This window comes from Tachypleus tridentatus, chromosome 6 (genome assembly GCF_004210375.1).
Source record: "Tachypleus tridentatus isolate NWPU-2018 chromosome 6, ASM421037v1, whole genome shotgun sequence".
Taxonomy (NCBI): Eukaryota; Metazoa; Arthropoda; class Merostomata; order Xiphosura; family Limulidae; genus Tachypleus; species Tachypleus tridentatus.
This window is the reverse complement of record NC_134830.1, coordinates 133129560-133156994: the sequence shown is the minus strand read 5'-3', so window position 1 is coordinate 133156994 and position 27435 is coordinate 133129560. Positions and strand designations below refer to the sequence as shown.

The 27435-nt window shown below is 32.1% G+C and overlaps 1 long non-coding RNA gene across 1 annotated transcript; it reads right to left on the bottom strand.

Annotated features, from left to right (window-relative positions):
* Positions 1-10184: 10184 nt before the first annotated feature.
* On the bottom strand, positions 10185-17526 carry LOC143253708 (uncharacterized). The gene is made up of 2 exons (XR_013029794.1): positions 12995-17526; positions 10185-12701 (listed from the first exon to the last, which is right to left on the bottom strand). It is a non-coding gene; the product is annotated as an uncharacterized LOC143253708 (long non-coding RNA).
* Between the last annotated feature and the right edge of the window lie 9909 nt (positions 17527-27435).

The window sequence follows — 27435 nt, the reverse complement described above, 5'->3', positions numbered from 1 at the left end:
TTATTGCAAAGTAATATTTTTACCTCATTATTGTCAGTATAAAATTTCGTATAAATGACTAATCCAACAACAAATATTTCACCTTATATAATTATTTCAACTCGCCACACTGAAAATGTTTTTCTCATTCTAACTACAATTATCCTTAAAATAAATCATTTGAAATTAAACCTTAGGATTACCGTTATCCACTTACTTACAATACTTAAAACACTGTTAATTCTCTACTTCAAGGTTATTGTTATAATTTATGTATCGCAAGTTCGTCACACAGTAAATGTTTAATCTTGCTTTCTCATTATCATTTCTTAATTAATGGATTCATACACTTTACACAGCAAACATTTTACTTTATAACACCATTGTACGTCTACCATTAATGAACTTGTAACATAATAAATTTTTCACATTACTGCCATCATAATAATGTATTTACACTGAACTGATCTCACTCCAAATATTTGACCTTACTGTCGTCATTAAAAGTTCATATACTGAACTCATTGCACAATTTTGTTTTACTATTTTTACACACTCTTACAACATTAAATGCTTTTCCTAATTCCTACAATTTTGAAATTACTTGAAGTATTTGCGCAACAATTAACATGACTAATATTAAAATCGTACTTATATCCAAATAATTAGATAGTAAAAATTGTACTTCAAACTTCCTATTACGCAATCACTTACACTTAATACATTGTTTTACCCCTTTTTGTTAGCTTAATAAATAATGTAGTGAGTTCACTTAAAAGTTATCTCAATTTACTATTACAAGATGATTTATAGGAAGTCATTCCAAAATAAATGTTTTCTTTTATTTGTACTCTTTTCATCAAACTTCTTCAGTAAATATTTTACCTTGTTCTTATCCTTATAATTTAATGCACATTGAACTCATCGCTTACTGGTACTTTTACGTTTATTATGAAACACTTATACAGAACTTATTTTCTACCTTATTGTGTAATATTTATGGGAAATACATTTTATATTAAATTATTTACCTCGATCGTTAATAAATCAAGAATTAAGAAATTCGCAATAAGATATGTTTCCCATTACACCCAGTTTAACAACACCTACTTCTTTACTTCCCTTTGTTTGGTTTGCCTAATGAGCTTCCCTACATGAGTCAAGTACTCCATTTCTAAAATTTGATATCTTTTACACAGAACTCTTCGGTCAGATATGAATACTTTCCTTCTCATACCACAACACTAGAAAAATATCTCGCCACAAAAACATAGAGTTCATTAGGTTACACCACATAATTACTAACACTTTTTATCATTGTTTTCTTCGTTACAATATTTAAAGAGAAGTCACTGCACAGTTAACGCCGTACTACGTCGTTACATGTCAATTTCACTTACATTGAACGCACTAAATTTTCAATTCACTGTTGTTATCAAATTTCTTGTACGGAATATATTGTGGCGTTGAACTACACTTTAACTATTATATTATTTACAATTAAAACAATTCCACTGACATGTCCTGTTTTTATTATCATTTTAAGCAAACTTACAGTAAACACAGGAAAGTCATTTTCCTTATTAACAGAATTGTAATTAAATTTAATCAAATGATCCCACATTAAAATGCTTTATAATACTGTTTTGATTATTATTTCTCAATGCGAATGGTTGCAACGTGTTTCCATGACAATTTTCTTAATACAGAATTTCTTGTAAATCAATGCTTTATTTTAACCTTATTCACCTGTTACCAGACAAGCACCATAGAACTGCATCTTTCTTTTCACATTTTCATCAATACTTATAAGCTAATAATAAACCAACTGTAACCATTTCACCAGCCATAATTTTATAAATAGAAAATTACATATAACGAATACTCTTTACCTGACTCTTAACGTGGAATTGTTGTCAGCTCATATCCCAGCAAATTCTTTAGCTTATTCTTAACACCAGCGCAGATAGCTCTCGTGTAGATTCGAGCGTAATTTGAAAAACAAAACAAACTCAACACTAATTTTTCTTATACATATATCATCGCAGCGCAGATATATGGATTTATTCTTATCCTTGTTAAATTACCTATTCTACTCATCACAGCAAAATATTTGTTCTCTTACTGCTAACAATTAGATGTTAGTTATTCTGCAATTTTCCAAAAGCAAATGTTTCACTTCGTTATTATTATAAATTTACTTCAAGTAAAGTCATTCTAATTTGTACTCCCATCATTACTGTTATAAATCCATGTTAAAGTCAATATTTTAAATTTTTTTCTTTCTTATTTCATGGCGACTTAAATTAAACTCGTGACCTTGTTAATATTTCACCTTACTGACAGCTTAGAAAACTTACGTATAAAAATTCATCGCACTGTAAATATATTAACAAAACAGCGCTTTGAACAATTACTGATATTAATCACAGCATATTAAATGTTTCAAGTTGATTTTATCATCATGTTTTACATATAGGGAAATGATTTCCACGTAAGAATTAATCCTTATTGTAAACATTTTGCTTTAAACTTTCTAATGTACAATCATTTATACTACATGCATTGTTTAACCTCTATATATAAATTTACAAATAGTGAAGCGAGTACACTTTAGTTCTCTTAATTTTCTATTATAAGATGATTAATAGGGAAATAATCGCAGAATAAATGTTCCTTTTATTTCTACTATTATTAGACAACTATTAGTGAGGTCACAGTACAACACATTTTACCTTACACTTTTGCTTATAATTTAACACATAATAAGCTCATCGTCTAGTAACCAACAACAGATTTAACATTTCACCAGCCATAACTTTATAATTAGAAGATTACTTGTAACAAACGTATCGAAATGTGCTTTAACTTTGTATTTAACTTGCACGTTGTATTACTATCTATTTATACATAGTGAAATCATTTCAAAGTAAATATTTATCCTGATGGTACTGTGTTGAAATTATGTATAGTGAACACATGCCAAAATAAATGTTTTCCTTTTTGTTATTCAACATTTAACTGTGATAAACTCATGACACACTGCAGTATAACCTTTTCCTACGTGTTATAATTACACCTTTGCTTACAAAGAGAGATTACATGTTATCATTATAACTTTACTTACAATCTTTTATCACAGTAAATATTTTGCCAATTAAATGTTTCACTCAAATGTTATTTCTCTTTCTCCTATACTCATTATCAAGCATATCACTTTATCGTAATTAAAACTACTTACAGTGAACTTATCAAAACGTGTTTTGTCTTATTGCTATCTTGGTGTGTTCAGTTATATTACCAACTTATTGCAAAGTAATATTTTTACCTCATTATTGTCAGTATAAAATTTCGTATAAATGACTAATCCAACAACAAATATTTCACCTTATATAATTATTTCAACTCGCCACACTGAAAATGTTTTTCTCATTCTAACTACAATTATCCTTAAAATAAATCATTTGAAATTAAACCTTAGGATTACCGTTATCCACTTACTTACAATACTTAAAACACTGTTAATTCTCTACTTCAACGTTATTGTTATAATTTATGTATCGCAAGTTCGTCACACAGTAAATGTTTAATCTTGCTTTCTCATTATCATTTCTTAATTAATGGATTCATACACTTTACACAGCAAACATTTTACTTTATAACACCATTGTACGTCTACCATTAATGAACTTGTAACATAATAAATTTTTCACATTACTGCCATCATAATAATGTATTTACACTGAACTGATCTCACGCCAAATATTTGATCTTACTGTCGTCATTAAATGTTCATATACTGAACTCATTGCACAATTTTGTTTTACTATTTTTACACACTCTTACAACATTAAATGCTTTTCCTAATTCCTACAATTTTGAAATTACTTGAAGTATTTGCGCAACAATTAACATGACTAATATTAAAATCGTACTTATATCCAAATAATTAGATAGTAAAATTGTACTTCAAACTTCCTATATACGCAATCACTTACACTTAATACATTGTTTTACCCCTTTTGTTAGCTTAATAAATAATGTAGTGAGTTCACTTAAAAGTTATCTCAATTTACTATTACAAGATGATTTATAGGAAGTCATCGCAAAATAAATGTTTTCTTTTATTTGTACTCTTTTCATACTCTTTTGTGATCAAACTTCAGTAAATATTTTACCTTGTTCTTATCCTTATAATTTAATGCACATTGAACTCATCGCTTACTGGTACTTTTACGTTTATTATGAAACACTTATACAGAACTTATTTTCTACCTTATTGTGTAATATTTATGGGAAATACATTTTATATTAAATTATTTACCTCGATCGTTAATAAATCAAGAATTAAGAAATTCGCAATAAGATATGTTTCCCATTACACCCAGTTTAACAACACCTACTTCTTTACTTGTCTTTGTTTGGTTTGCCTAATGAGCTTCCCTACATGAGTCAAGTACTCCATTTCTAAAATTCGATATCTTTTACACAGAACTCTTCGGTCAGATATGAATACTTTCCTTCTCATACCACAACACTAGAAAAATATCTCGCCACAAAAACATAGAGTTCATTAGGTTACACCACATAATTACTAACACTTTTTTATCATTGTTTTCTTCGTTACAATATTTAAAGAGAAGTCACTGCACAGTTAACGCCGTACTACGTCGTTACATGTCAATTTCACTTACATTGAACGCACTAAATTTTCAATTCACTGTTGTTATCAAATTTCTTGTACGGAATATATTGTGGCGTTGAACTACACTTTAACTATTATATTATTTACAATTAAAACAATTCCACTGACATGTCCTGTTTTATTATCATTTTAAGCAAACTTACAGTAAACACAGGAAAGTCATTTTCCTTATTAACATAATTGTAATTAAATTTAATCAAATGATCCCACATTAAAATGCTTTATAATACTGTTTTGATTATTATTTCTCAATGCGAATGGTTGCAACGTGTTTCCATGACAATTTTCTTAATACAGAACTTCTTGTAAATCAATGCTTTATTTTAACCTTATTCACCTGTTACCAGACAAGCACCATAGAACTGCATCTTTCTTTTCACATTTTCATCAATACTTATAAGCTAATAATAAACCAACTGTAACCATTTCACCAGCCATAATTTTATAAATAGAAAATTACATATAACGAATACTCTTTACCTGACTCTTAACGTGGAATTGTTGTCAGCTCATATCCCAGCAAATTCTTTAGCTTATTCTTAACACCAGCGCAGATAGCTCTCGTGTAGATTCGAGCGTAATTTGAAAAACAAAAAAACAAACTCAACACTAATTTTTCTTATACATATATCATCGCAGCGCAGATATATGGATTTATTCTTATCCTTGTTAAATTACCTATTCTACTCATCACAGCAAAATATTTGTTCTCTTACTGCTAACAATTAGATGTTAGTTATTCTGCAATTTTCCAAAAGCAAATGTTTCACTTCGTTATTATTATAAATTTACTTCAAGTAAAGTCATTCTAATTTGTACTCCCATCATTACTGTTATAAATCCATGTTAAAGTCAATATTTTAAATTTTTTTCTTTCTTATTTCACGGCGACTTAAATTAAACTCGTGACCTTGTTAATATTTCACCTTACTGACAGCTTAGAAAACTTACGTATAAAAATTCATCGCACTGTAAATATATTAACAAAACAGCGCTTTGAACAATTACTGATATTAATCACAGCATATTAAATGTTTCAAGTTGATTTTATCATCATGTTTTACATATAGGGAAATGATTTCCACGTAAGAATTAATCCTTATTGTAAACATTTTGCTTTAAACTTTCTAATGTACAATCATTTATACTACATGCATTGTTTAACCTCTATATATAAATTTACAAATAGTGAAGCGAGTACACTTTAGTTCTCTTAATTTTCTATTATAAGATGATTAATAGGGAAATAATCGCAGAATAAATGTTCCTTTTATTTCTACTATTATTAGACAACTATTAGTGAGGTCACAGTACAACACATTTTACCTTACACTTTTGCTTATAATTTAACACATAATAAGCTCATCGTCTAGTAACTTTCATTTTGTTTATTATGACATACTTGTATATAACTCATTTTCTACCTTACTTTTGTAATATTTAAAGCGAACGCATTTTAATCTAATTTCTTTACTGCAATCGTTAATACGCCTAGAAATTAGCAATTTAATAATTCCTATTTATTTACTTCTTATTAATTGCTTTGTCTTATAAGCTTTCCTTTATCAGTCAATCCATTTTACAACACTTTTCTTTCCAATATTTTTAAACTTCGCCGTCTTTTCACACAGAATTCTACTGTATGATATGAATACTTTCATTCTCCTACAACACGAAAATCATCAACACAAGAAAACGTTGTCACCACAAAAATGTAAATTACATTAGGTTACACTACATTACTGCTAACACTTTTCCTTATTGCTCACCACAAAAATGTAAGTTACATTAGGTTGCACTACATAACTGCTAACGCTTTTTCTTATTACTTTTTTAATCAAAATATTTAAAGTGAAGTCACTGCACAGTTAAGGCTGTACTACGTTGTTTCATGTCAATTTCACTACATTCAACTTATCACCCACTAAATTTTCAACACATTGTAGTTATCACATCTCTTGTATGGAATACGTTCTGGCATTTAATCTCAGTTTAACTATTATATTATTTACAATTAAAACAATTCCACTGACATGTCCTTTTTTATTCTTATCATTTTAAGCAAACTAACAGTAAACACAGCAAATTCATTTTTCTTATTTACATAATTGTAATTAAATTTAATCAAATGATCCTACATCAAATACTTTATAATACTGTTTTGATTATTATTACGAATATTTCACCTTACTGATAGCTTAGAAAGCTTACGTATAATATTCATAGCACTGTAAATATATTAACATAACGCCGCTTTGTATCGTTACTAATATTAATCACAGGATACCCAATATTTCAAGTTGATTTTATAATTATACATTTACTTATAGAAAATCATTTCAACTAAAGTATTCATCCTTACGGAATTACTTCAAAGTTGTATGTGTACACATACAGTGAAATCACTGCAAAATAAATGCTTACTTTTCATTATAATTCAACATCCGAATAAATCACAAAACCCATCGCAAGATGAAGTAAAGCTCTTCTTGAAATGTAATCATTATTCCATTGTTTATAGAGAGCTTATTTCACATTTCACACTTTACTTGTAAAATGTTTCACTGAAATGTTAGTTCTCTTATACATCATCCATCACGCAGTAAGTATATCACCTTATTATAAAAAGAAATTAACTTATAAGAAATACTTTATCTCATTCTTATCAATATAAAATTTCGTACAAAAGTATGGAAGAACAAATATTTCGCCTACTTTAAGCATTTTAATTATTTCAACTCGTCAGACAGAAAATGTTTCTTCTTATTCATACAATTTCCCTTACAGATAAATCTTTCCAAAGTCAACCTTACGGTTATTGTTTTACGATTACTTACAATAAACTTCTTGCACAGTAAATAGTTCCTTTAATTTATTGTTATATTAAAATTCCTTACGATAAATGTATCACACACTTAATACTTTAAACTAAATTTAATCATTAAAAGTTCATTTATATAGAAGTCATTGCACAAAAAACACTATTATCGTCACGATTCCATTTAGTGAATAGATCACACACCAAATGCTTTATCCAATTCTTATGATTTCAGCTTTATTTGCATTCGAAACAATTTAATTTTACTTCAGGATTATATTTATTAAACACATCGTACAGCACTTATTTCCTCTCACCAGCATACGATTACTTTTAGCGAGTTCAAGTATTTCATTCTATGGTTATCATCGTCAGATCACTGATTATGAGCTCATATCACAGTTACCATTATTCATCATTGTGCACGTACTCATGATACACTTATCGCAACCTAAATGTACTACCTCAACGCTTTCCAAAAGCAAATGCTTCACTTGATTATTACTAAAATTTACTTCGAAGGCTTTGTAAATTGTACTCCAATTCTATCATGCAAATAAAAATAATAAACCCATTGCAAAATCAGTATTGTACCTTCTTTTTGCCTCAGCAAAGTTGAGAAACTATACCACAATAAATATTTCACCTTAATGATAGCTTGGTCATCCCTACGTATAGCGAAATCTTAGCACTGTAAATGTGTTAACTTAATGCCACTTTCTACCATTACTGATAGCACATTCACTGTATAGATGTTGCACGTTGATATTATTACATATTGCTAAATCATCTCAAAAAGAGTACATTTTCTTCTGAATGGTATAAAGATTATGGACAATTAACTCATTGCGTTATTTATTTTTCTTCACTTATCCAAAAGTGCTTATCTTATTAGTGCGTGTAGTTAATAAACTTATTTCAAAGTAATATTTATCTCATTATCAATATAAAATTTCGTACAAATGAATAATCCAAAACATTTCACCTTTAATCATCATAATTATTTAAACTCTAGACTCGGACGATGTCTCTTATTCTTATTACAACTGTCCCTTAAAATAAATCGTTGGAAAGTGTCAACATTTTCATGAATTCATTATACCTTACCTTATAGACAGGTTATCTGACAGTAAATATTCTACAAGTGTATCACTAAAATTGTATTTCTGTTTCTCACTTACTAATTATTCAATCAACGAATTAAGAGTATTTATGAAAATCTACGAATGAACTTCTCGATTAAAATTAATGTTCAACGTAGTGGAATATTAATATCTAGTGAATACACTGCGCAGATAACGTATTCCACATAAATTTCCTACATATTAAGATATGCATATAGTTTAAAAGCAAAGCTCCTTTCGATTGATCTCAGCAACATTCATTAAAATCCTTAATCAAGCACTTCCAAACGTTTGCAATTCCTTACCTTTAGAATAACTGAAAATTTTTAGCTGTTTATCACTAAATTTATACCACACTAACATATGAAGACATTTCTGTAATGTTGATTGAAAATGCTATCACGTAATTGAGTTCCTCCTGTGTCCGTAAGACATCTTCAGGCATAATTTGTCCCAAAATGTTCACTATTGTAACAAGCAACACAGAATATTGAACTTTATTCAATGTATTCGAAGAAACTGCATTGGATGAAATTTACTGTTTATAACGGCAAATTTTGCCATTTAAGTAACGTTTCACGTAGATTCTAAGAGTGCAGTTTTAACAATCCTGTTTGTTTATAAATTCAAACTAGTTACTTATTTCTAATAAAAAATTTATTTACACCTCAGACCAAAATTTAAATTTCGAATATGCGATATTTGACTAACATACCATCATATGTGACCATTCGAAGTTTCAGGTGGTTTGCATTTCAATGAAATCATGTTTTGAAGTCGGCATTAGGCAGTTGACTCAGTCATGGAACATTTTACGATGAGTAAAATTATCTGGAATATGTATCAGTGTCGTGTTAAAAATTACGTAAAAAAAAAAAAATCCACGTTTTCCTCCAATGTTGCTACAGCGTTAACTAATTACGTTCTTACAAGTTTCGGCGCCCTCGAGTTTTAAACTTACTTCACTGGGTATGTAAAAATAAAATTAAATTTCGTTGTACGTTTAATACTTGGTATTGAACCACGATAGGTTGTACGATTAACTATTTTCTAAGACTACCTTATGAAACTGGTTAAAATACGTACAAATGTAGTAATTTTATTTGAAATGTAACTTTTAATGCAAGATATTTCTAAAATGTAAGTAGTATTGGGTAATAAGTTTTTTCGTAAAATTCAGAAAAATTAAAATTCAAACCCTGCTCTAACAAGATTGATTCTTCAGGACGTTTAGATCTCCAGTTTTGTTCATCTGTTTTTGTAGATTTGTATGTTTTCAAAGTTTTCTTGAAACAAACGAAGAAGATATAGTCTTAGTTGTATTTGAAATGTAGAAGTTTTAGTAATTCACTTGTAAAATAATGGTTAATAGAGGCTTTTATTTTTTTAATATGTAACTTGCAATTTCTATGAATTTGTTACTTAATACAAAGCCAATTGTGTAAGCTAGGAATGTTTTGTATCCGGTTTACATAAACCGGTAAGTTGTTCGCTGCTTTAGCGTGAAGTTAATATTTTAAAGTTTAGTTGAAATATAAATGAAATATGAAAAAAGAAATATGGGTAAATAACCTTTTAATCAAATAACGTACAATTCATACAAAACTCTCAAAAGGTTTTAATCATTTCGTTAAATGAAACGCTGATGTTTATTAACACTACACAAAGTATCCAACACTCCACCCCTGTAATAGGTGCACAATCCATACGATACGTCAATGTACACAAGCTCGTGGTAACGAGTATAAAATGTTCAGAAGTATCTTATGCTGGAAGATTTCACAAAATACACGATAAATATTCAAACACAAACTTCAAATAGGACACTAAATTACAACGAACTGTTCACCATGAAAAACTTCCACTCCTTATTCAGCTTCTTACTATAAGAGCCACACGAGAAGACTTGGTTGAATGACAAGTAGGAACTTATCGGTCAAAGATCGACGTGTAAGTGATCACTGAAGATGGAATACAACTTGTATGTGGTCTTGTACTAAGAGCTTCACCTATAAGGCGAGATATGCAACTTCTAACATTTTAAAGCTCTGCTTACAGGATCTCAGAACAAACGACTTTTCAATTATATAAAACAAGAATAAAAATACTGAGACTGTTAGATAAAGTTCGTTTTCCTTAATAGTGGACTACGAAACAAGTTACTACTTATCAGAATCAGCAACCAGGATTCAACCGTACACCTCCACTGTGAAAGTCGTGTCCAAACCGTAGGACCCATATTTCGGGATGCTACTGGTGAACACCTTTACGGACTTCCAGAACTCTGGTCATCCTACTTTACAGCGTAAGAAAAAAAAAATTAGCTCCCCACCCTCCCATTATAGTACACAAACTAAATACAAATTTAGTTAACAAACTTGCACATTCCGACACGAATACAATTAGTTAACTCTGCACTTAGAAAGCCACCAAATCGTTTTCCGTAAACCACTAAAGTTCATACTTTGATCAATTTAAGAAAATTTAAAAACACTGAATTATGCCCGCTACATTAATAACCGATAATTCTACATTTAAAAATATAGACTTTAACTTACTCTGTGATAACTACTACTAACAATTGCACACAGCAGATATACTGCCGATGTTAAAAACACAGAACTGTTCTCCCATCTTCAAGATTCAAGCTGCAGAACTTGGCAACTACTGCATTAAACTTGCCACGAACAAGTTCCAAAATGACGGGGAAATTCAGTGACAATATTCAAATAAAATGCAGTTTACAGTAACAAAATGTTACCTTAATACAACTTCTAAAAGCCAATTATCTACAATTCTCTCTTCAGTCTTCACTAAGTTTTCAGAGTGACGATAGATGAAACGTCTCAAACCTTTGTGGTTATTTCGTAGTCCGAGATTTATCCAGTGTTGAACCTATTCAAGTATTCTGAGAAGTTAAATAAACAAATCCCCCCCCAAAACAAAATCAGGTAGGTAGAAGTTCTATTCTTTAAAATTACACAAATTCTATCCATTAGCTTTACACTGAGGTTTGTTAAGAGACAATAGAAAACTATTAAACTTCCATGTTCCTACAATAGCAAGAGTTACGGTGTTTTTTGCTTTTTATATAAAAACATTTGAAACAATACATACAGCACAATATACGTTACTTGTTTATCCAGTTTAGTGCTAGTTTACCCCTTACTATACTTGGTCCATGCAAAAGATGTCAGGACAATTTTCATGCACGACTACATGGAGAATTTCCTCTTGGTTCCAATTAAGGTGTATAGTTGTAGTACTTGGGAGGTTAAACAAATGTGCATTCATCATCCATAATAGACATCTCCGTCCAACAAATTTGCTTGCTGAGGCTGCGAGATCAGCATATCCTAATATTACGATCTTCAACAGTACGTGAATCTCGGTTGTTCACAAGTCTGCAGGTGAACGTCATTCTTTATGACCTAATTCAGTGTAAGAAAAACAAAAAACGCCACACGCGAAAAGTATTTGCATAGCACACAACTCTGAACTATTACTATGAATGAGACAGATCAACATTCTACTTCAGGTAATTCAAGTACGCTCTGTTGAAGACAGTTACGAGTTACACTCGGATTATCCCTAACCTGTATAAAGTTCAGTTGACTAATCAAAGTAAGAAAGTATTAATCAGAGGCTGGTAACTAACCGGCATCCTTCTAATTACACGTTCGTTTAACATGCACTTAACCGAAATTACCTATTGGTCTAGACGTACCAATGGCACATGATCAAGGTTGGACGATCTTCCAGATACACGTCAGTAGTATGAAAAAAAGGGACGAAATTCAGACATCACCAAGAATTCATGTTGAAGAACCTGCGTGATATTTACCACAAACACCTATTCACTAGCAAGTTTTGCTAACGTTACTGTAACATATTAACCTTCAGAAAAACATGTTCACCAATACAAAATGTTACCTTACTGCAGGTGTATCAACTACAAGTACTCTTCTTCGTTCTCAGGGTCGAGTTTAAATGAAGAAACAGCATAATGAAAAACAATCATACATACGTGGCAACCTCTTAAGGGTCTCAATGGAGATTCTTCACTTTGCTGAACCTATTTAAGTAAATCAAGGTGCAAGTAAACCACTACCACCCAACCCACAGTACAAGGTAAATTTGTTTTAAGATACAGATCAGTTATGGAAATTTCCATTAAAATATCTATCGAGGCTAGACTGAATTTACGGTTTACGTTATCACTTCAGTTACAGTAAACTCGTACAGCAAGTCTTGCATGGTATTCAGAGTTCAACTTTGAATGTAAATCTCTTTTGTAACTAACAAGCAATTAAACATTAGACAAAAAAGTAAAAACGCAAAGTTGTTAACGCCCCAAATACACCTTACCCTATACAAGAGTCAGAATGTTACACTTCCTCCAAACTAGAACAGATGACCATTCTTCTACGACTATGGCAAATGACATCCGTTACAGTAACTTCCGTTCTGCAATTATACTTCAAAAAACAGAAAAAGTAACCCATCCCCCAGAGTTCATCATCCTTACACAATGCACAAAATACGTGCAACTCATTTCGCAATTTCGACTTCCATCTTTTAACAATCTACAAAAACGAAAACGATGAAGTTAGTAGGAAAGTTACCTGTCCTTGCAGTACTTACACACTCCTTATGCAGTTAGTTATTTCGAGATCCTTTACCATCACAAGGCAACGTAAGATATTGTAGATTCACCTATAGCCTCAACTGCAAGTACAGTAGAATCTATACATCAGTTGAACCTAATAACAAACAAAACCAAAGTTTCTTTAACCCCCCCTTTCCACCCTTGTTCGACAGCCTAGAGACTATATGCAAGTGAGCTGTAATTGTAGTCGCATCATATATAGTAACACCTATACATAAAATATGTTTAAACAACAGACGCCGAGTTAAGTTTGAAAAGACCATATTAAAAGGATTTTATTCTAAAAGTAATCCAAGCATTCCAACTTAAAAACCTGATCTTCACATTATCGTTTCGTTTTTTTCATGCAGACTGCGCCAGAGGGAAAAAGTGATTAACATGTAGTCCTCTTCCAGAAATTACTACAGCATGAAAGGGAAGCTCATTACAACTACAACAACAAATACATAGTTAGCACACGAGTGTTTTTCTTAAATCTTCCCCCTACTAAACTTTTCGAAAAAACAGCAGCAGATTATTAAACTAGCATCACATATTACTATCGGGATGTTTACGTCTATCGTAGCAATACATTTAGAGTTATATTTGCATCTACACGATAACTCTTCAGCGCTATTTTTTTTTTTTTAATAAGAATATGCAATTACTATATCAAACTGATATTTCTCTAGTGTTATCTTAAAATTTGCCATTGAAGTACTGTACTTCACAACTGTAAAGAAAACTTAGCTAATATAACGCAATTCATCGTTGCCGTTACGACGCCTCTGGTTGTTCTTCTAATCTCCGCAATTCTCCGCTCCCTTTCAACCTACCATTCAAAACACTCTGACATTACCAACTACGTCACGAGGTACGAAAAAACGCCTTAAATAGCACTCATGGGCCTTTTCACTGTATTCTAGTGCAACAAGTAGAGAATATAGCTCCCATATTCTGACGCAAAGTTTTAACTTTTAGATCTTTATTAAGCACCAAACGTATTTAAAAGTAATAAACATTTGTTTTATAAAGGTTTATGGTAAATTGTGTAACATGCTTAACGAAAAGTCAAAAGAGCATTCTACAAATTTTGCGGAAGTGCACAACCATATAACACCTATTATCTAACCTTTATATTGCGATATAATATCCCGTAGCGCCATCTATTATCTCGAATATTGTTTTCAATAACAAAAAGAAATATCCTGATGCATTATAGCGCCATCTATCAGCAAGAATGTTCTTTATAAAAATATAAAAAGGAAAATCCTAAGTTTAAGTTTTCCCGACATACAAGCCCAAACTATTTAAAAGTTGTATTTTAAACAATTTAAAGTTGTAATCAAATATATCAAAATCTAGTTGATTGTAAACTTGTTTAGACCTTGCCCTACGTGTTCAAAATTACGAACAAAGCTGTTTCAAATGTTTGATGAATTTAAAAATTATAACCAAAACTCAATCAACGAGAAAATGAACATACTTTTTAAATTTAAGTTTACTCGATAAAATCGGAAAAAAAAACCAATATTATTTGTGTGTTTATTTCGGAAATATAGCTCATTATGACAAAAATCACGCAAAGTTCACACTTCTACGTTAGAAGTGCTTGTAATAATTCACCATATGACAATACAAACAAATCCACATACTTTGAACTTCTAGGAGGAGCCTACGCGTGACAGATCAGTGTTGCCTAAACATATTCAAGGTCGCGGAGACACGTCTTACAACTTGCACAAATATCACGATAATCGCCTAAAGTTAAACATTTTCTTAAATGATGAAAAATGTACACTGATGATGCGAAAAAAGGTACAAGAGAGAAAAATAAAAAGGGGGGGAGGTAACGGGGCAATGAACATGAAGAGGAAAAGATGTTACAGGTTCGACTCCCGAGAAGAAATATTAACTGGTTGCATACGTTATGGCGAAGACAGTTTACTAGTACGAACAGCCCGTAACAGTTCCGATCTCTCTCGGAATCGGGATTTGGACGTTTGAAACCTGATAGTGTCAAGCGAGTTTGACCTGTATTCCACCTCCATCCCCCCAGTGTATGTTGCGAGTTCCTGAGTAATGAACACTGTCAAGAAATCAGAGCTAATTTCGCGTACTCGTTGTGCTCCTTTTTAAGGCCATATTCATGTAGGTTATCATGGTACCGTTAATACAAAAATACACTATCGTTCGATCTGATTTTGTGAACTTCTACACTTCTCACACAGTTCAAGGTCTATTTCGCCATTTCACATATATTCACGCTTTTAATGTTGTCATAATAGCTGAAAAACAATATTAAGTTACAGAGGTCTGGTAATAAATATATATATAAAATAAACAATAAACTGTAATAATAATTTCATTAAGTAAAATTTGTATCTATAATTTGTATGCAAAAATCCAAAATAACAACCACCTTTATATATATGTCGCATTACAGTTACCGGTCCAGGTTGTCATACGGACATGTTTATGGTTTGTTTCCTTTTTAATTTCGCGTAAAGCTACACGAAGGCTATTTGCGTTATTCATCCCTAATTTAGCGGTATAAGACTAGAGGGAAAGCAGCTAGTCATCTCCACCCACCGCCAACTGTTGGGTTACTCTTTTACCAACGAATAGTGGGATTGGCCGTCACATTATAACGCCCCCACGGCTGAAACGGCCAGCACGTTTGGTATGACGGGGATTCGAACCCGCGACCCTCAGATTACGAGTCGAACGCCTTAACCCACCTGACAATGCTAGGCCGCCTGCATATTTAATGTCACACATTTCACAAGGGCGCACTGATTCAGCTTCCTACCCTTATTTGATTTTTGTACAATTTTCCATGACGTCTGACAAAATTAACATCGGCGTTTGGATTTTGTTCGATAAATGGGGTATCCCCAACGCATTTGGGTATTACTACCACATACATTATCCGTTATGACAATAAGTTGACAACCTGGACCGCTAAAACAAATGCGATATTTAATTCATTGTTGTTTTATGGTGCCGATTTAATGGGTTATCAGCAATTACTGTAAAGTTTGTTCATATTTATAGGTAGAAATGACTAAGGATATTATTGTCATTTGTGCAATATCTCTGAAGTTCACATAATAAGTCACTTTTTGGTACTTACGTATTAACGTGGGGCTATTACTTTAAATATTTTTATCACATTTAATATGAATGTAATGTGATTAAACTTTAACGTGAGCAACATTTTTATTTTTATTTTCTAGTTAAACCACATTTTACCCTCGCCCCAAAGATGATAAACAATTGGGATCTAACCAAAAGTAAAAAGCATCCTATTTCTCTTCTGCAAGACAAAGGAATTATCCCTGCTGAAAGTATGTGCAAAACAAAAAGTCACAATATGGTAGTAACGAGTTTTTGTTGTTGTGAAAAGAAAAACGAATATTAATCTAAATAAACCATATACATTTAATATTGGTTTAATATGTTTTAAATTTATCATACAAGTGATTTTAATGCCCCCTTCCCGATAATACGCAAGTACCCTTTTTTTTTTTTTTTCCAATTTTCGCGAAATAATTTAGCGAACTTTGTCGGAGTCTATCGGTTATTGCTTCTATAAATGCGTATTTGTGCATGACATTTAAGAAAGTCGTTCCAGGTACTTTGTATGATGTTGTGAGTAATGTGTTCTGTATTGTTTGTTGTATTACTTTTTCCGCGAACGAATTTTGCTCCAAACTCGAAACATATTTAACAGGAATAAATATACCCTTCACTAATAGAGATACTAATAGTTTTCACAATATCACTTCTTGATTGGCCAGTGATAGTTGGGTACCTAACATTACTCATCGGGCAAGCGTTTGAATTAACGTAAATCGGGCCATAAAAACAAAGTAAAATGCCTTAATTTGGAGTTGGTTTCTTATTTTTAAATGAAAAAATGTGTCTTAAAACATAAACCAAAATATACATATGTATATATAGTTTCATCGTGCAATCTATGTTTTTAATAATTACTTACGTAATGTAAATGTTTGCCAAGAAAGCGACATATTTATACAACTATCGTGACGTCATACCAGGTGAGATTAGACCCTGAGTTTTATATATGGAACTTCTACTCTGCATAAAGCACTTTTAATTCATTATTGAATAATGCCCATAGGACAATAATATTTATCTCCCAGGGTGTATTTTCTCTTTCATTCACAATTACTATTCAGAATGTTTCCTATGTCCTCAGTGTAGAGCATGCTAACATTTTTACGTGTCGACCTCATAAGGCGGGGAATCCTGAGCCGCCAAGCCCGTAAACATGGCGCATCGCAGCCCTGAATAACTCAAACAAAATCGATAATTACATTTCTCATGTGATCAGTGCAATAACTCAAGCCATCAAAGGAACGGTCCCTAGCAGAGTAACAAATCCTGACCTACAATCCTGGAAACTTCCGAAACTCATTAATTAATATTACTCACAAACAATTCGGACCCTGATTATCGCCTGTATTGATACCACTTATGTTAACTTTGAACTGAATATTATTGATAGTCAGTCTTGGTTTGTGCTATCTTCACACCTGTTTCGTCAGTACAACAAAATTCGTGGTAGAAATTTGGGTTCATGAATCCGTCAAGCCTCAAAAAAAATCTTCGGGTTTGAAAGAGAACCGAGGTGATTTGAAACTTTTCTTTCTCTTTTTCACTCCGCGCGGTGAAAAAGTTCATTTTGATTGAGCCATCGAGTTTATTTAAACACGTAGAGTGGATTGTGGAAAGACACGAAATAGATGCCGTCACAAAAACGTTGAGAGAATCGTGTAGCGACCGTCGTTTTGCAACCAGAGCAGAACTCGTACATTTATCTGTTCACGTGGCTATGACGTCAGTCGAAAAGAGCATTTCCCAGGATTTTAGCAGAGAGACGTATATTGAGAGAGCAAGATTCTGTTTCAATAGTTTTTATAACAGATTGATCGAATTAAGAAATAAAAGATTCTGATAACATTGTTATCAGTATACTGAGAGATGAGGGTATAGATTAACTGTGGGAGCGACATGCCATTTACGAATAGAGTGTAGAGTAGCGGGATGAGGACAGAGACCTGGAGGATTCCTGCTGTTAGTGGAAATGCGTTGGAGGTGCTGTTATTGATTTCAACTTTAGCAGTTTCATTAGCGATAAAGTTAGGGAGCCATCTGGATTCACTGAACGTGTCCCATTTGTTGCTTTTAATTATCCTTTTTACATAATTGTTCGTGATGTTCATAAGGTCCCTAAGTGACTTATCACTGGTTCTGATAAATTGGAGCTTTCTTCTTTCATGGATTAGATGGTTTACTACAGGGAGACATGATTGTCTATTTATTTGGTGTTCGAAGCTTATGTTATAATTTCGGGTAATGTTTCTCAATTTTTAAGTTAAGAATTGAGAAATATGAGAAATCTTGTATTATTTGAGAAGGATTGGAGGAGTGGCCGGATCGTGATCGTTGTGAATGTGACTGTTGTGTACTTGAATGAGCGATGAGATAAAGAGATACTAAGTTCAACACATTCTGTTCCCTTTGGATTGGTGTGTCGTGCTAATATTGTTAATGACAAGGTAACTGTTGTCTGTCAGCAGGTGATGTTGTACTTTTCCATTTCTGTTGATGGATATACAGTTGAAATCAGTGCGTTTAGAATTAAGATAACCAGTTATTATTACGTTTGGGTAATTATTAATGATCGACTGTAACTACACGTCATCAGGTAAAGAGGTTGGGAAAAATATGGTAAGTAGCGTTATGACAGTTCGACTGGGTAACCTGCCTTGTCACTGTTTGTATTCAAACCTTCGTATACAACGAGCAACTTTGTTCAACTATTCCCAATAATACACTATTGGCCTCTCACAATATTAATCCATACAATGTAAATTCTCCTCTAGACAGACGAAGGAAGATTGCTTACTCGTCGATTTCTCTGGTGATTAATTATTTGTTTATAAATTCTTATAATTAAAACAGCTCCCATGCAGATAGGTTCAAATGTATTTTAAAGACGGCTGGTATGGTTATTACTACTTTAATTAAAATAAGGTACAGAACAACGTTTCTCATAGGTTTCACCAATAGGTGCAGTTTTAGTGTTTCGGTAGTCAACAGCTCAAGAGACAGCAGCGTCATCAGCAAGCTCTCCTTCCTTCATCTTACTTTCACAGCTTCCCCTGATGTCTTGAGACAATCACCCTAGTTACGTCATGACCACCTCTTCTCCCCTCACCCACGATAATCTCAAATTCTCTAAAGTTAGATGCTACTTAATCTTAACTCGCATAGTAGGGTGAAGAGAAATTTATGTTTCTGACCGCTCCTGGTTACATTTCAATATCCTTCGGGAATTTAAATTAACCTAAATTCTCACCATGAATAAAGAAGACCTTGAGTTTCAGTATCAACTTATCTTTCTTTCAACGGGCCTCCTGTTTCCAACTCTGCGCTGCTTCATGATTTCCCCGTTCCTTCACAATTATACATAATGTCTACTATCCATGTTTAACGTATTCACCAACCATACTTGTTAACCAGTCTCTGATGCTTCAACAACATTAAGTTACACATTATTTCATCAAATAACTTTACAGCCTTGTTAGTTCTTCAACCACATTTTTGTTAGCAGAGCAAAGTGAAAGTTAAAACTTCTGACTGCCCCCGTTTGCCTTTCAAGTTCTCCTATCAGGGAATTTTGTCTTGGTTTTTTTGCTAGGTCCTCAGATTGCGACATCCTGACGGGTCGGTGAACAGCTTTATTTGCGGGATGGTTCTATAAAATAGGGTACCTTAGCTGCGAAAGTCTTAGCCAAGGCTATGAACTACTTGGAACACATCAAGAAATGTTTGTTGATATAAATACAACACAAAACTTCTTGTGAGACATTATAATCTATTCATGCTGTAAACGCCAGTGCAGATAGCGCGCACACACATCTTAAGTAAGCGATCATACTTACCATTAAAAAGTTCCAGAACTACCTGTACAGGAAGGAGTTCATCATCTGGACAAACCATTACCAACTGTGTTTGGGATCCTAGAGTGAAAGGATGAATCAAGCAGTATGAAAGAAGGGTAATACAACATGAGAAAGTGTCCATTGAGAAAAAAAAAAAAGGACAATCCCACATGTGAACAATAAAGGACAACATTCCCAGATGAAAGAGTAATAAAGAATGTTGGAAAAGGAGGAAACCAAGAAAGAGCTGGTCAATAATGTGCTATCAACAGAACTTGACAAAGGGTGTTACATAACTTCAACAAGACACTGGGAGGGAGAGGGGGGAGATGGCAGGGAACACATACAGAAATGAATAGCACAAGCAAGATGGTGTATACAGCCAGACTGTTCGTTATGTAACCATTGGATCAAAAGAGCTCAGGTAACCAGATATTCCATAATTTGCAAACAAAGTGAAAATGGATGAGCCCAAATAAGAAGTGGAGAGAAAAGAAACAAATATAAGAGTCAGAAACAACCTAAAAATTAAGACATTCAGAGAAATTGTTTCTTAATTAATAATGAATGTACCTGTAGAACAGGTAAAAGCAAAATGCAGCCATGTGTCCAGAATGGAAAAGAAACAAAGGCCAAGACTGTGAATGTAGCAAGTTAAAGTTCTCATAACATGGCTAGAGACATCAGGAGCAAGAGTTATGCCTCAAAATAGTGTGTATTGTGATGATGAGATTATTGGAAGGTGATGAAAGGTATCCAAGACATCAACCACCTTAATTTAAAGGTTGGGGGAAAACAATCTATTAAGACAGTGAAACTCCTTTATTTAGAACAAGGGAATCATCAGAAGTGGTTTAGAGAAGTACAATGAGAAGATATCAGTCTCCAGGATTCAGGGTTCAACAAAGAGGTGGGAACAGTAACCCATAAAGGGAAAAATAACATTCTATAAGGCATTTAAAGCCAAACGCTCTAACACTGTGTCATTGAGACAATGGTGCTAAGGATCAGAAAACAGAAGAAAAACAATAGGGAGAGAGGAATAGGAGAAAGAGACGATAGACAAAGGGTAGAAACCAAAGTGATGAAAAGGTCGGTTATGAAGTGAATAGAAAGATAAAAAAAGCAATTCAACAGGAACCAAGTCAACTAGGTTCAAAGGTTAGAGGTAGCTACCAGTAGAATAGACAAAGGATAACCCCCTGGGAGGAGAGTATGGTCAGAGGAGGCAGAGAGAGTGAGAAGAGGATATTATGAAATAACAAGTGTACATGGGTCAAGGAATGGTAAAGATGATAGACATGATAAAATGATGGCAAGAAACTTCCACCCAAGACTCCAAGGAAAGAAGAGCATCTTGAAGACCTCGTGGCAGATGAGTGGAGCAAGATGTAAGTCATGTATGGAAGACTGGAGAATGTAAATGACAGAGGAAAGGGTGTCACACACAAATAGATCTCACTTGCACAGAAACAATGAAAAGAAACAATTATGAATTTCATGAAAGTCATAAGATATTATCAAAAAGATAGTAACTTGATAAAATAGATTAACAAATGAATCACAAAGATTGCTCAAAATCTTTCAAAATTAAAAAATGAATGTGCCTAAATTATGAACAAAGATAATTTCAAGTGCAAGTTCTTGTAGGGACCCATGAGCACGGAGGATGTTTGACCTTCCTAGTGGTGAAGGGATATTACTACATGATGACTATGTTATGTACTAATGGAATTCATGTCAAAACATGTGATTTAGGTGGGAAATAGTTCAAGATTAGTGGCATGAGCAAAAACTCAAGAGTAGGCACACAAGAATTACTACTGTATGCAGAGTTAAGTGGATTGTTTAAAAATGATTATATTATCACTAAAAAAAATTAAAATAAGTTTTTATCATATATATATTTACTGTATATATCATATAGTAAAAATTCAAAATTAGAGCAACAAGAAATCAACAATAATCCTTACAACTCTAATAGTTGGTCATTGAGAAACGTAAAGCATTCTAAACACATCATTCATGACAGAAAAACACCTAGGTTCAAGAAGTCTTGATAGAAGTGAAATGGTAAATCCTATAACCCAAGTGGGTTGGTAAAAGTGTTGATCAACTGGGAGATCATTTTTAATGTTAATAGAAGATTTATGTTGAAATGTTCTCTAAAGGTTGTTTATGTCATACATATTGATGACTGCATTATTTTTACACTGTGTAAAAATGGTGTTTTTTGTTTAACAACTGATTTCTTTATGTAAAGTTTCTTTGTTTGTGCATGTCAGAAAATGAGTTAGTGGTTTTTATGAACTTGTAGGTTTGACAAAAGGCTTTACTGCATGGACGACACTCATTTTTGAGTAGGATGTTATTCGCTTTTCTGTGAACAAGGATACCTTTTAGAGTTCTGTTTTTTTGGAAGGAGGCAACAAGAACTTCAGGAAATATCTGTTTATGACAATGATTGAGCTGTAGAAGATAAAAATGTTTCTTCAAAATCCATGAAATGTTTGAGTTTAAACTGATAGGTAATAATAAGAGAAATTCTATTTGAAGATTTAGTATTACTTGGGATTGCTCATCTAAATACTGTTAAACCTTTTGTAATTAACATAGATTCTGGAATTAGTGATCTACATTCATTGGTTTCATCAGAAAACTAACTTTATTCATTAATTAGTTTTATGAAGACCAAATTTCCTAAAACTTACCATTTTTTAAGATAATTTTTCATTCCTGTTTTTATAAACTGATAAGTATATTTTTACTAGTCAATCTCCAGGTGTCATATTTATTTTACTTAAACACCTAAGCACAATTTTATATATATTCACATATTTAGCCATTTCTAAAGTAAAATATCCATAACACCTTTTCACATACACTCTTGCCAAAGGCTACATTGTACCAGAAATAAAACGCTTACAATAGTTCATAGAAAAATAAATGTTTCCTGGAAAACCAAACATACATATCACTCTTCGATTATACCACTACACACATTTTGTCCCTGAGGAAGAAAGGTCAACCTTTCAAAAGTGCTTGGGTTACAGGATTTCTATTTCAAAAATAATACCATAATAGTTAGTAGTTTTTTATGATAAGATACTTTTTTAGTAAGTCAATTTTGAAGATAATACTTCTTGAATACAGTCAGGTTATTAAACTAAATAGGTATTAAATTTATGATACAACAAAATGTTTTGTTACCAACTGGAATATAGAAAGTTTAATAACTAAAACATCATAAAGCTCACAAACAAGTACATTTTTAATATTTATACATTATGAGTGTCAGTATCAGTGTTTTAAATAGATGAATGTGTTTCATGGTAACCACAAGTTTCACCACATGTTAAGTATAACATCACAGATGTTCTGAGAGAACAAACCAAATGCATCACCTTTTACAGTTACAAATTTATATATGATCTATACATGTCTAACTGTCAAGTTTATTTAAGGAGCTGTTAAAGTTTTTAAATGACAAAAATGTATTTTAGGTTATTATAGGTTGTAATGAACAATTTAAAATTTATATCTTTATTTCTACTAATGTGATCAATTAAAAAATAAAAACAGTTAAACAAACATTTGAAAACTTTAATTGAAATAAATTATTATATTTTGAAAGGAAAACCATGACTACACCTATATTCACATTTTAGTGTTTGCAAACATCAGTCTGTTTTCAGTTCTTTTTTGTCACTTGCATTTTAATTATCTTGGTTATCAACAGTACTAAAACATTTGTCAGGAGCATTATAACTTTCAAACAATGAAAAACAGATTTTAAAGTAGGCATATGTTACAAGAGCTACATGTGTCATAAATATAAGGGCTACAAATGATGTAAGAAATAATAACCATAAATAGTTATTTCAAAATTTGGGTTGAAATAGTTTTTTTATTACCATTTAGAGAAAAAAGGTAATTTTTTATAACTTCATTACTAAAATGTCTGGTGCAGATAGCCTAGTTGCTTTGCACCATAAAATGCCAAGCTAACCAACCAACAATGAAAATGTCTAAACCCCTCCATTGTGCATTATAACTTCCGAAAAATAATGCTAACTTTAATAAAAACAAATCTCCATAAAGTCTAGAATGCATGCACACTGTTAACTTCTGGAAAAAAACCAAAGCCTGATAATTTATCAGGGAAACATTTAGTTGATGTTCATATTGTTGTATTCATAAGTTAATGGCTGAAGCTACACCTGACTGTTATAGATTCAAAATAAACTAAATTCAAATAAATAATAATAAACGTAATTAATAGACCAATCAACAGATATTAAAACCTAATATTTATTTTCATTGCTATTGATTGTTTTCCTTATCAAATTAAGGGGGGAAATGGAGGGAGGAGTTAAGACCCCACAGATAAAAACATTAAATGATACAGGCATTACTTTTCAAAAAAGAAAAAAAGAATAGCTAGAAGGGAAGGGGTTTCAACTCCCTTGATCTCTACCTTAAATTCATGACTATTCAAATATAATATTAAACAACATAATTATTAATCTCTGAAAAATGTGTATGAAGTAAACCCCTATGGATCCCTTCACTTCATCTGCATTTTCTCACACAGAACTGAAGTTATTAACTACTAATAATATGAATGACTGGACCACTTGGGCTCCTGCTTATACAACTTTAAATAATAGTGATACAATTGTAAAGTAAAAACATAACACAGTGTGAGAAAAATATCAAAATACAAGAAATTTACACCTAATTATTTAAATAGCCAGAGAGTTAGCAGTCAATGGTTCAAAATTGGTGTAGTGATAGACAGCTTCTGTAGCTTTGCAATAAAAATGACAGAAATAATAAATTTAATGGCAATGGAAATCATAAAGCATCCCCACACCTGCCTCTTATGTAAGTTTGTACCTAACAAATATTTTGATCATCTGGATATTTGGAATAACTAGAAACATTAATTTCAATTAGGTTATTATTTTCATGACAACTGATTTAATCATTATTTTGATTGATTGCTAAAATAATTATCACAAACACTTATTTTGATTGGTTAAATGACTCAGTTCTTCTGTAAGCAGATGCACGTTAACATCACATTAGCAAAGAAATCACAAGTTTTACAAATGAAAAAAATTCAACTTAAAATGAAAAACATTTTATAACATACAATACGTAAGACAAGACATGAACTAGTAAATGTTGTTACTAGTATATGGATGCAGGCAGTGTGTATGGGTGAGAAGTTTCACTGATCTCACAGTTCCCACTAAAGTGAATACATACAAGTTTGATCCATAGTTCACATCCCCACAAAGATAGAATACATTTGAAATGTGAGGTGAAGAACATGTGAACTGCTTGCTCCAAACCTGAAAAGGAGAAGGCTAGGCCTAAATGAGGTTGAAAAGAAGAAAACTACCCAAATGAATGGGTTATTGAGAGGAGGTAGGAATGGATTTCCCCCCACTGTCATTAGGAATCCTCCCTCTGTTGTATCTTGTAGAATCAGTGGTGATCTATGGACTGTGAATGAGTAGAAGCAAACATTATCTAGTTATTCATAGAGAGAAGAGCATAAATTATCATAGAGTAAAAGAAGAACTGAGGTTTGTCCAAACAAACAGGAAAGTCCTAAAATGGAAAACATGATTTAGATCAATAAATGTCAATGAAGTGGACACTGTGGGGAAGAATTTTAAATTGTGGATCATGAAGAGAAAATGATTAAGCACATAATTAACAATTTTGAAAAATAAAATAATTATATGTTACTAGTAGTAATAATATACAATCTATGTCTAAACATACCTAGTTAAATTACTAATAATGAACTAACAAAGCCATGAAATTTTTCGAGACCAAAGTATGTAACATTAATGTACTTGCAAAATGATTAAATTTATCTAGTAATAACACAAGTAATAATCAACATCTCATTTATAATTCATTTAAAATAACTTTGATGATAAAGGACATATAAATATCTAACTTACCAAAATCCATACATTAATGACATGAAGTACTCAATTCTCCCATGTGTAAATAAGAGTAAAGCCACACAAATGACATCTGAGTCACAACTACCACAGGTATATCAACCAGATTTGAAGTATGGTAAAGTTTATTAACATGTAATGGTCCCCTGGTAGAACTGGTATCAACAGAAACAAAAGTATGAGAAGAACAATTCTCTCCCAAAGCAAACAACTTGGAAACATGAAAAGTTGTGGAAAACTAAAACTCTTGAAATGGTGTGGTATATGACAGACTAAAATAAAAAGTGTTAAAAAAAAAAGAGAGTCCAAATGTCTTCTCATTGATTACATTCTTACTAAGAAACATTGTTTTACTGAAAAGAAGAAGAAATCACTGGCCAAACCCATGAATCTAATTCCCTGAGAATTAAAGTCTGTATATAACATTGAACTAAATTCCTGGGAAATCTTACCAGTAGCATGTTCAGCTATAATGGAAATTTCTATAGTCAATACACTGATCATATATTACTGCAGCAGTAATTTGGTTTGTCAACATATTAGATACCCAAAGCTCTCATAAATGTGAACAAATGTTCTTAATGTAAGGCTCAGGGAAATGAGGAAAAATACCAAAGACAGGAATTTTTATTGTTTCTTTTGTTGTTGTGGTTTTGTTTCAGAAAATATTTTTGACTATTTGAAAGCTGCAGGAATATTCTTCTATGACATCATATGTTTATATATGCAAAAACGGCTCGTTTGGGTTGAGAAAATATTTTACATTGAAGAGCGAACAACGTTTTGACCTTCTTCGGTCATCGTCGGGTTCACAAAGAAAGAGGTAACTGACCGGAAGCTGACCACATGTTTGAAAAGGGTTGTGTAAATGAGTATCGAAATGTAGAGGGCGGTATTAGATGTTTGAATATATAATTTTATTTATTTTATAATATTAATATAGGTATAAAGGCGTTCCTTTATATTGGTTTATTTTGGGTTTAAGTTGTTGTATAAGTAAGGCTTCTTTAATTTTGCGTTTGTTTATGTTTGTTTCTTTATTTAGTATCTGTGTGTTTTCTATGGTTATGTTGTGTTTATTTGACTTGCAGTGTTCGAAAACATGTGAAGGTGACTTTTCATGTTCTTTGAATCTGGTTTCCATTTTTTCTACTTGTTTCTCCAATATAGAAGTCGTGGCAGTTGTCACATTGTATT